Genomic DNA, 11,584 nt, shown 5'->3' on the forward strand with positions numbered 1-11,584 from the left:
GCTTTTCCGGCTGTGGCGCAGTTTGAGGCTGCCTCCACTAGCGGCGAAGGCCGTGCGTTGTAGTGATGTGTCGTTCGTGAACGAATCGTTCTTTTTGAACGAATCTTTTAGGTGAACAAATCTTTTAGGTGTACGAATCTTTTAGGTGAACGAATCGTTCTCGTTGACATAATCTACTGACTCATATTTCTCGTTCACTGAAGTTCCGCCCTCCACAGCAGCATGACGCTATAAGCAGCACATGCGCAGCTCGGTGAACCGGGTAACTCCGTGAACTGCTTCATCCTGTCAAAGAGTTACTCAACCTGGAGCCAATAGTTGCTTTCAAATTAACACACTATGTTGACATCTTAACTACACAGTTGTATTTCTAGTTTAAATTTTTTATGTCTTTATTTTGAGGCCGGCGCCTCAGAGCCGCAAATACCAGAACAGTAAGGCACAACAACAGTTTCTTCCCCCAGGCAATCTACCTCATGAATAGTTACATTTTCCCCACTTATGCTTATGCAAAAAAAGTGCAATATCCTTAGATTTATTTGTTACCCCTCCATCCTAGTACATCCCTGAGTCTTATTCAATCCTATTCCATTATCATTTATAGCACAATTGTTTATACACTTATTTATTTGCCTACATTTTTTTTTTGTCTGTGTGTTGGTGTCTCTGTGTACTGGAAGCTTATGTCACTAAAACAAATTTCTTGTATGCGCAAGCATACTTGGCAATAAAGCTCATTCTGATTCTGATTCAGGTACAGATGTGTAATAACATTAGTACGTGTTGTCTTTTAAGTGTTTTTTCATGATGATGTAAATAAATGTATACGTTGTCAGAAATTTCTGATATTTGTATGGAAGCATATTTGCATTTGACCAAAAACAAAAGGCACTCATCAGACATTCCCTTCACTATGTGTAGTTGCCTTTAACAATAGTTCATAGTGTATATAACTCTTACTGAATAGGACCTGGTTTACACAGAAACAAAAGGTGCCCATCAGAGCCATTTAAGTAATGTGCCCATCAAAACAGCATAATTTGTCCACATCAATATCTGCCTGATTGTGTGATTCTATTTGAATAGCACCTTTTTTGCATAGCAGGTGATTAATGGTTTGAAAATCTCAGACACATATTTGGGATTTTATGTCTTTGATTTTTATGCTCTCACATTTACATTTATCACTTTGACATTTGCTTGTTATTTACAAAAAATAACTTTATGTTCTGACATGAGTAAGTGCACTGTGAACTGATATGTACTAAAACAAATGAATGCTTACATCAACAATAATGTTTATATTTTGGACCTTGTGCCCCTTATGCAATAACTTCAAATAGTCTCTGGGAAAACAGCAAACGTATAACTTTATTTATATATGAAATTTGTATCAGCGAATAAATACAAAGGTGCTTTGAAAATGTGCATACACAACAAACAGGTGTTTGTGCAATATAGTATTTAGACAAAAAAATATTTAAAAGAAACATTTTAAATAAGAAACAAGTAATATGAATAGGTTTGCTTTACAGAACACAAAACAAGTGCAGTGTTCATCTACTTTTTTTGTAGAGCTGCTGCCAAATGTGCAAAGACAGAAGCAAAAGCATCTGCTTCCTTCTCTCTCTGAGACATCTCTTCACATCTGAGTCGTGCCTCATAATCCAGCTCCTCTCTTCTCATCATCATGTCTTTGTTCATTTCTTCCCTTCTCAACTCCCGCTCTTCTTCCAGCTGTTGCTGTGTTATGTCACGCATACACTGCAAAAATTTCCTTGATGCCAAATTAGCAGCTTTACGTTTTCAACTTTCTGAAATACAAAAAAGGGGAGAAAAGTATGTGAACAATAAGCTCCACATCTAGTATGGTTTGAGCGATTCAGCAGGTACATGACCTGTTCTGGTCCTTTGTGGAAAGCGATGTGATCCCCCTCTGTTCACTGTAATGTCTTGGGGACCATCGTGTCTCTCTACAATAAACATACATTTAGCTATAATTACTTACTGGTAAGAAAACATACAAATATGCAATCACCTTCTCTGGGCACCGCTTTGTCAATTGTGTGTTTTTATGACTTTATACTGTGCCCGTAATTTCTTTAATTTCTCTCGAACTTGCATCATAGTGCGCTGGATACTTAACTTTGCGAGTTCAGATCCCGTCAAACTGGTGTTGTACATTGTCCTCTGCCCAAATGCTAAGAAGAGCCCTGGTATCTTCCACAGACCAGTACTGGCGATTCTCTATTTTAAGTTTAGTTGGAATTCTTTGCACAACATAATACTCGCTTACCGGAGAAAGCTCCACCTTTCACTTTGACCATGCCTCTAGCCTCAGTTGGCCCGCTTTGGCCCAAGGTTTTCGTCGGGCTAAAAAACCCGGGCTGTTGGCCCCAAGGAAGCCCCGACAAGGCACGATCAAGCCCCGGAAGTGACAATAGAAATGCGACTGGCCCTGGCACGCACTAGCACACACGGTTTAAGCCAGACAGTGGAAACGCAGCTAGTGATAGTCAACAAGCCAACAGACACTAGTGCCCAGACTGCACCAACATCAGACACCTGTATAAAACCAAATAAAAACAATATTAGCAGGGAAATGTGGATGATCAGTTTTGAGTGTTATATGTCCTGCTTACACTGCCATGCTTCTTGGGTGTCAGAGATTTGGGTTATCGTTCGTGTCATTCGTGTCATGAAGATGCACACTTTTTTATGGAATAGAACGACAGGAGGGAGATTAAAGGTCACGTTTTTCGTGCTTTTTTTGAAGCTTTGATTGTGTTTACAGTGTGCAATATAACGTGTTCAAGTTTCGCGTGTAAAAAAAACACAGTATTTTTCACATAGTTCACCTATCTGTATACCACTGTTTTCATTGTCCTAAAAATGGGTTGATGTCTTACTTGTTCTATAAAGTCCCTCCTTCAGAAATACGTAACGAGTTCTGATTGTGCCAGCGGTTCCTGTGTTCTGATTCGACACCATCTTAGAGCACGTTGCCCTCCTGGAAACGCGATTGGGCTAGTTTTGGAGTAGTTTTGAGAAAGTGGATTTGTTTTGAAATCCTGGCAATCCTGATCTGAACCATAGACAGTAAAAGAACGCACGTGCTGGAGATTTACTTATAATCACAGGAGCGGTTTTACTGATGGGATGCGCATGAAAATCGCATTTGATTTTTTTGCACAGCCCTAACATTTAACAAAGCTAAACAGCGTTGCCCTTTGTGTAATTTTGTGTAAGTTACAGAAACTGTTAAATGCACCAACTTAAATAATAAAATACACTTACCGGTTGTGGTCCATAAACAACGCCTTCTCCAGACAAAGAGGGAACTGCTCCATCTTTCAAGAATAATCTTTGTGCGAATCCGGCATTAAACTGATTGTGATTGAGAAAGTTGTCCTCAGCAAAATTTGCTGCACATAGTTTTACATGTGGATTATAATTTTCTGGAACTGAGTTAAACATAAACTGTAATCATTCATCTCCAAGTACAGCGTCCCTGGGAAGCCCAAACAAAGATGATTGTACTCTGAGATGAAAATAACAGCATTTCGACGACATGGTGACAAACACAAACACAGCTCTTCCTCTTCTGCGTCGGAGCGCAACAAGGCCACGCCCCCGTTTTGTGTATTCATGTGGGTGGAGGTTAGTCAAAAAACTGTTTTAGTTACGTCATTATTGCAGGAACTAGAGGGATGTAGTCCAAGGTTGTTGACAAGACCTAAATGTATTAAAATAATTAAAACATTAAAGAATATTTACCTTTAATTGTACTATAGATTATTCACATACCCTTATTCTAATGCAAGCACACCTCTGTTTAAAACTCATTCATTGTTAACCTACAAATGCTTTGTAATTTTGTGATTCATAGTAATTTCCTTTTTCTCTTATAAGCCAACTGATGAGGAAGAAGTGGTGAAGGGGATGAATTTTTGGACTCTTGGTGGTCACAGAGGAGAACACTGCAAACTTCCTCCCAAAGGAAATAATTGATGTGGCTGTGGTGTTAGAGGAGCAGATTTTGCTTAAAGCTTAAAGGACGTGTCAAATGCCTTTGCTGTTCTATTGGGGCTTCTTTATGCCCTGAATATCACTTACCCCAAGAAGGACAAATGTACATTTGAAGTACTCTAAAAATTGCTGATGAAAACTGGTGGCGAGACATGTTCGGTCAGAGTTCACGGAGTAAGGAACAAATTGTTCACTGTTTAGTGGGAGAGGATTTTACTCTACCCTAGTCACACTCTCTGATGTGATGTTTTTATTCATCAACTTTCAAGCCAAAATTTCAGAAACAAATAACTCTTTGCCAGCTCTAATGACAATGAGAAAATCATTGTGTTCAGTGATAGTCAACTTCAATGTAAGTGTTCATTATTTCTTCTTTGGTTGCAGTCACTCATCCATTCACATTTCCCTTCACATACTGTACACTTACTCACGAAATTAGATATAAAAACAGTGTTTGCATTCAACCACATTTTTGGAGATATAGAATATCCTTGTAACAAAACGTAATTTTCATGGTACATGTGATTTTCATTATTAAATGTTATAAGCCTTTAAAAATGTAGAATATGTGAAGAAACCTGTTTCGCAGGGTCAGTTTTAAAAGGGTTAGTTCACCTGAAATGAAATTTGTCATTACTCACCCTCATGTCGTTCCAAACCTGCAAGACATTCATTCATCTCTGGAACACAATTTAAGAAATTTTTAATGAAATCTGAGAGTTTTTTGTTCATCCATTGACCGCCTATGCAGCTACCACTTTCAAGCCCCAGTAAGGTAATAAAGACATAATGGTAACACTTTAGTATAGGGTTCAATTCACACTAATAACTACTTGCTTATTAGCATGTCCATTATTAACATATTGGCTGTTTATTAGTGCTAATAAAGTACATATAATGCATGACATCCATAATCCTACCCAATACCCTAAACATGACAACTACCTTATAAACTATTAATAAGCAAATAAGGGGTTAATTGAGGCAAAAGTCATAGTTAATGGTTAGTTAATAGTGAGAATTGGACCTTAAAATAAAGTGTGACCATATTCATCTATCAATCTCAATCGCATATCATGTTTTAAACAAAGCACTCACATCACTTCAGAAATTTGAGGTTAATCCACTGGAGTCACGTGGATTACTTAAATTATGTCTTTGTTACCTTACTGGAGTTTTAAAGTGGTAGCTGCATAGTCGGTCAATGGATGCACAAAAACTCAAAGTAAGTATATTTTCTGTAAGTCACACTTTCGTAAGGTTGGTCTGGACCATTTATAAGCTCTCTTTTAGCGTTGTTTGAGCTCAAGACGCTAGTCAGTGGCGGTGAGTACAGCAGTCTTTAGAAATCAGCGCAGCGCAGTACAAGTCAAACTACGGTATATTCACAATACTGTGCCTCTACAATGGTTGTATGTTATGGACATTTTAAGACTAATAATAAAATATGCTCGCAATGGATACAGGCCTATTTATTAAGTTGACTTTATGTGGTATCAGAACTAATATGGTGGTAATTAGGCTATTTCATAATGTCATTAAAGCGTTTAAATTGGCAATCACTTTTAATAATTCAAATCTGGCAAACGAAGAAGTAATTGCAGCTGCTTGCTTATCAATTCTGATTGTAAAGTACCTTACCATTAATATAAAAGTGTATTACATAATTATAATTAGTCGCTAAACCCATGTCAAGAAGTGGCACAACGGGATAAGGAGGGTGGAAGATTAGCGAGGGATACCTGGTTCGTCTAACCGTAACATATCGTGTGAACATATTACTGACCATTTGATAATTTAATTTATAGTCTATGTTTTACTGATATCTTAAACTATGTTAAAATAAATGTTACTGGAATAATTTGAGGAATATTTCATTTGCATAGAACGTGTTGTCTTTCTTAACGCTGTAATGCACCTTCGCGTGAAGTGGAGAATCGATTCCTGAGCCATCGATGCCAACTAATTCAGCACCTTCACTTTGGACAGCGCTCTTGTAATGTCAGACGTAAGAGGCAGCGTGTTAAGAAGCTTCCTAAGGGACACTTCGGGGAACGCATTTAGGAACATAAAAAACTTTGCTAAGATATATCTGTCGAGGTCTTCTTAGCGCGCTAATAATGAGTGTCATCGGGGAACCGGGCCCTTTTATGTGATCACCTGCAGGACAAGTACACCAACTTGATTCAAGTGCAATGTGATTATAATATAAGGATTTAATTGTGCTTTATTGTACACTTTTTCGTCGTTTTCTTTATTTATTTTTCTAATAATTTAAAAGGGCAGAAAAAACAGAAATACACATTTAAATTATATATATATATATATAGCCTATATATATATATATATATATATATATATATATATATATATATATATATATATATATATATATATATATATATATGTAAAGTATAATATTATAGACTATAATATAATATTGTATTGTATTATAGTTATTATATACAAGTTGTCAACGCAGCATTAGGCTAACGTCAATAAGCGAACGTGTACTACAATTAAGAGTCATTCTATAAGGTGACATTTCAGCACTTGACAAACGGAGAGCGACACCTAAGTATAAAGCACAGCTGTGACTGTGTTAAGTGCATTTTTGGGAAACGCACGTGAAACAATAACGAACGATCGCAAAATTACGCGCTTAAGATCAATCGTTAGCGGGAAACCCAACCCAGAACAGTTTAATACAAACTAATGTCTCATGAATCGATCAATCAGAGTTAGTAAAAAAAAAAGATATTAAAAATTGTATTACTTCACAATGTAATATATTTTTATTATCGACTTATTATTATTTATTATTTTATTTGACTTTTTTTCTTAAAATATTATGATGTTAATCTTATTAATTCAGTGGTCCAAAATGCTGCATTATAGGCTACTGAATCTAAACACAATTTTGGCACAGCGTCAGCGGCCCAAGAACAAACAAACAAAACATAAATAAATAAAAAATAAACAAACGAAATGTCGAGATATTTGAATTATTTCTTAAAATAATGTCTTCTGAGTCAATGTTGCAAAAATGAATTTGACGATACTGACTTCCTGTTTTTTTGTACATGACTTTAGAGAGAAATGCATCTTTAGGATTACATAATGAAAGAGTTTTTGTTTTCGATTGGAACTATTTCGTTTTAAAATAGTAATTTAAAACGCAAAAAGCATAGATATATTTATCAGAAATATATTTATTTCCGAATGCCTTATTTTTAAGTTGTTACTATCATTAAAATAAAAGCAAGCTGTCTCCTCCATGTCCTGCAAAGCGCTCACTCTCCACACAAACGATTGGATACACCTAACAGTGCTCGTTTATTTAGGTTAAATGTTTGAATTAATGCTGTGGAACGTATGAGTATTATGTCTGTTTATTTTAGGGCAAGTCGTGTTGGTTTGAGAAGGCTAAATTGATCAAACATAATGTTCAACAACTCACTGTCTGCCGTTTGCTCGAACTTGAATTTACCAAACACAAAGTGTTCCAAACTTATTTCTAAATTAACTTAATAAGGAAACAAAAATAAATATGACAACGTTTCTATTATAACCAAAACGAAACTATTTTAATAGCTGGGTAATAGGGAAGAGAGAGAGAAAAAAAGTCATGGTATGCAGTCAGACTCGGGCCAAGAATTCTAATAATATGTTGGACAACGGCCCGGCCCATAAAGGGCTCTATTCGTTCCCTTGTTTTATTCAGAAGTTTCCCCCAGCTCGGCATGTCCCCAAACTGCCCGGGTTCATATGCACCCAGGGCCGTAGCAGGGGTTAGCAGGACCCCGGTGCAGGTTGTACCAGTGGGCCCTGTCTGAAAGTGTTTAATTTGTATGGTCGTTCTGTTTATTTGTTTGTGCTATTTACACAGTTTTAAAGTTTTTTTTTCAAATGTGTAAGTGTCCGAATAGAAAATAATAGAAACCGAATAATTAAATTTAAAATAGCACTGTAAAAATTAAATATACAGTCAAACCAGGGCCCGGTCCCCCGATAACGCTCATTCTTAGCGTGCTAAGAAGATATATCTTACCAAAGTTGTTTATGTTCCTAAGTGCGTTCCACGGTGTGTCCCTAAGGAAGCTTCTTAACACGCTGCCTTGTTACGTCCGACCTTACATAGGCGCTGTCCAAAGTGAGGGTGCTGAATTAGTTGGCATCGATGGCTCAGGAATCGATTTTCCACTTCAAGCGAAGGTGCATTACAGCGTTAAGAAAGACAACACGTTCTATGCAAATGAAACATTCCTCAAATTATTCCAGTAACATTTATTTTAACTATAGTTTAAGTTATCGGTAAAATATAGACTATAAATTAAACGATCTAATGGCAGTAATGTTCACACGATATGTTACAGTTAAACGAACCGGGTATCCCTCGCTGATCATCCACCCTCCTTATCCCGTTGTGCCACTTGTGCCGCTTCTTGACATGGGTTTAAAGACGTCTAAAATTATGTAATACACTTTTATATTAATGGTAAGATATACTTTACAATCAGAATTGGCATTGATTGTCATTGGTTAATGTTTTCAATAAAAATCAACCTATCTATAATGAACATAGAGAGAGAGAGTTAGAAACAGAATATGGTGGGGAAGCAACGTAAAAATGGGCACCCGATATGTACGCCTGATCAATCACTGATGGACTGGCTATAGGAATGAGTGTGTCATCCACCAGGCCCAAGAATCTGGGGATGCCAGCAATGGCATGACAGACCTAGTGCACCTCCTGGACCTTCTGACGTGTTGCCGGTGTGGTGCCGAATTTTGACCCCCTGCCAAATTATTACCCCCCTAGTATTGGTAGGTTTGGGGGAGGGGTTAGGATTAGGGGTGGGGTTAGGATTAGACAATCAGGTAGCGATTTGAACGAGGGGGGTAATAATTTGGCAGGGGGTCAAAATTCGGCACAACACCGGCAGCCGGATGTAATCCCGGCATGGCGCAGAAGGGCCTTGGTGACAGTGTGGACGCACCTCCACACCGAGGTCTTCCTTAGTGCGTAGCCCTCTCCCACGACCTCGATGAAGCTCCCTGTAGCAAAAAAACGTAGCGCTGCAAGCAGCTGGACTTCAGGTCTGAGAAGGTCCAGCAGCTCCATAATGAGTTGTCTTGGGAGGCGATTTTTTTTAAATATAGCCACGTCAGGCAAAATGTCAAAAGGGCTTAAGTTTTGCCGAATAAAATAACTGACATGAACTCCGCGGCCTGCGCCGTCTTTGATTCAATACAAGGACAAGTTGGATCTCCGCCATAGTTGGTCGCTTACTGGACACCACCATGATTACCCATTTATAGATCTTAGCCATTTAATAGCCAAATCGTTTGCCAGATTTTAATTATCAAAAGTGATTGCCAATTTAAACGCTTTAATGGCATTACGAAATAGCCTAGGCTAATTACCATCATATTAGTTCTGATACCACACAAAGTCAACTTCATAAATAGGCCTGTATCCATTGCGAACATATTTTATTATTAGTCTTAAAATGTCCATAACATAAGATCATTGTTGTCATACCACATTTTGACTTGTACTGCGCTGCGTTTATTTTTAAAGTCTGCCCACTGGCGGCGACTAGCGTCTTGAGCTCAAACAACGCTAAAAGAGAGCTTACGAATGGTCAGAACCAACCCTACGAAAGTGTGACTTACAGAAGATATACTTAGCGTACGAACGTGTCGGGAATCGTGCCATAAGGTTAAGAGAGAGGTTAAGGAATATGTTTAGAACTACTTAGCGATAAAACGTTTTGGGGAACCGGGCCCAGAATGTTATCCTTTTAAGATAATATGCAATCATATCAGACCGCAATACTTACACCATACACAATGATGGTAACAATCAGTGAATAGTGTCTGAGTATGAATTTGTCATTTTGAGTAGAAAATAAACTTCAGATGTCACAAAACAGCATGCTACTAAACCTAACATCAAAAGCAGCCATAAAACAATTAAATTACAACTCACAAAAATAGTTTTTATTAATATTATTATTATTATTATTATTATTTATGCCCCAGTGCATGATGGGAAATATGGGATCAAAACTTTGATATTTACTGAAGGAATCCTTGTAAACATAATAAAAGGTTCCGAGTAACATATACTTATGAGATCCAACTTTAATTTCTACGAACTTAAATTGAGTACTAACAAAGAATTTACTTTCTTTCTTTTTTTTCTTGCCATAACTAAATTATTTAATGTAGAATTTTTTTTTATTTTATTTAGTATTTACTTAACCACAAAATAATTTGTATCAATGCATGCATTAACTTTGAACCCAGCAAGCAATAGTTGTCATTTCACCGTCTCGGTTAACTATAGACCAGATATAGTCTGGCCCAACTAACCCAGAATTTGGTTAAAAGTCATTTTTTGGCAAAATAACTTGTCCGATATATAATATTACATCATGTAATCAAAGTCAACAGCGTTTATAAGGTGTTTGATTTAATTTCTTTGACATGTTCAATAAGTATCCTGAGTGTAGCCACTATGTAACTCTTCATCAGAGCAGCTAGTTGTAGCCCACTCATAGTCCAAAATGAGCCACTAATTTTTGTCCAGGCAGTGCATGATTCATATCCCATTATGTTTGCAGCGTCAATAACATCTAAAAAAATATAAGTGTAATTTCTTGACCTGGTCTATATGTAGTCACGTTTTTGCTCTGGACAGGCTACGTATAGTCTGCTTTTATCCCTTGGGAGAAATTGGGGCTATATGTTATCTAATTTTAATGGCTTGGCTATAGCCCTATACCAGCGATGAGCATTACTAAAATAGCTTTAAAATTGTTTACATGTAAGTTTTGACCACGCAGCTTATCAAATTGCAATTAGAATTATTATATAGTTTATGTAATTATTTTACAGCATATTATTAAATATTGAATTAGGCAAAAATAAAAATGACCCGATATCTGTCTCATCTATAACCTTGAATTTGGTTTTATGTCATTTTTGCAAGTTGCGAAATATATGACAGTTTTTGCCCAGGCAGCACATGAGATGGTTCCCATCATGTTCGCAGTATCAATAATATCTAGACAAAAAGTGTTATTTCGAGACATCTGGAGCCACGATTTATCTTAGAATTGGACAGGCTGTGTATGGGTGAAATCAAGGCAATCTGTGGCATTTCCCGATTAGATTTTTTTTACTTTGTTAAATAAACATGCAATTACATATCCCAACCTGTAGATGGCAATTTGTTCTACTGAGAGATGGCCACTGCCAACGCGAGACTTGGAAGTTGGTAAAGAATTCGGACAGATCTTGCGATAAACAATACCGCTAGCGCCATTAGATTTGACCTGGTATAGATATCTTGTAGGGACCAGGAAATTATAGGAGATAGCAGGGTAACTAGAGTACGCTATTTTGTGGTTATATCAAAGACAATGGATTCAGTTCAAAAGCACTTTGTGTTATGTTGGTTGAAAATCTCTTCATATTTTCCGATGGAGATCACCAAGATATGGGTTCTAAATGTTTTTATATCGACTTTGGAAGACATAAAATG

The 11,584-nt window shown here is 37.0% G+C and overlaps 1 long non-coding RNA gene across 1 annotated transcript; it reads right to left on the reverse strand.

Moving 5' to 3' along the window:
- Positions 1-1,351: 1,351 nt before the first annotated feature.
- Positions 1,352-2,146, reverse strand: LOC113061525 (uncharacterized). The gene is made up of 2 exons (XR_003278377.1): positions 1,899-2,146; positions 1,352-1,814 (listed from the first exon to the last, which is right to left on the reverse strand). It is a non-coding gene; the product is annotated as an uncharacterized LOC113061525 (long non-coding RNA).
- Positions 2,147-11,584: the final 9,438 nt, after the last annotated feature.

The sequence above is a fragment of the Carassius auratus genome, chromosome 43, assembly GCF_003368295.1.
Source record: "Carassius auratus strain Wakin chromosome 43, ASM336829v1, whole genome shotgun sequence".
Lineage (NCBI taxonomy): Eukaryota > Metazoa > Chordata > Actinopteri > Cypriniformes > Cyprinidae > Carassius > Carassius auratus.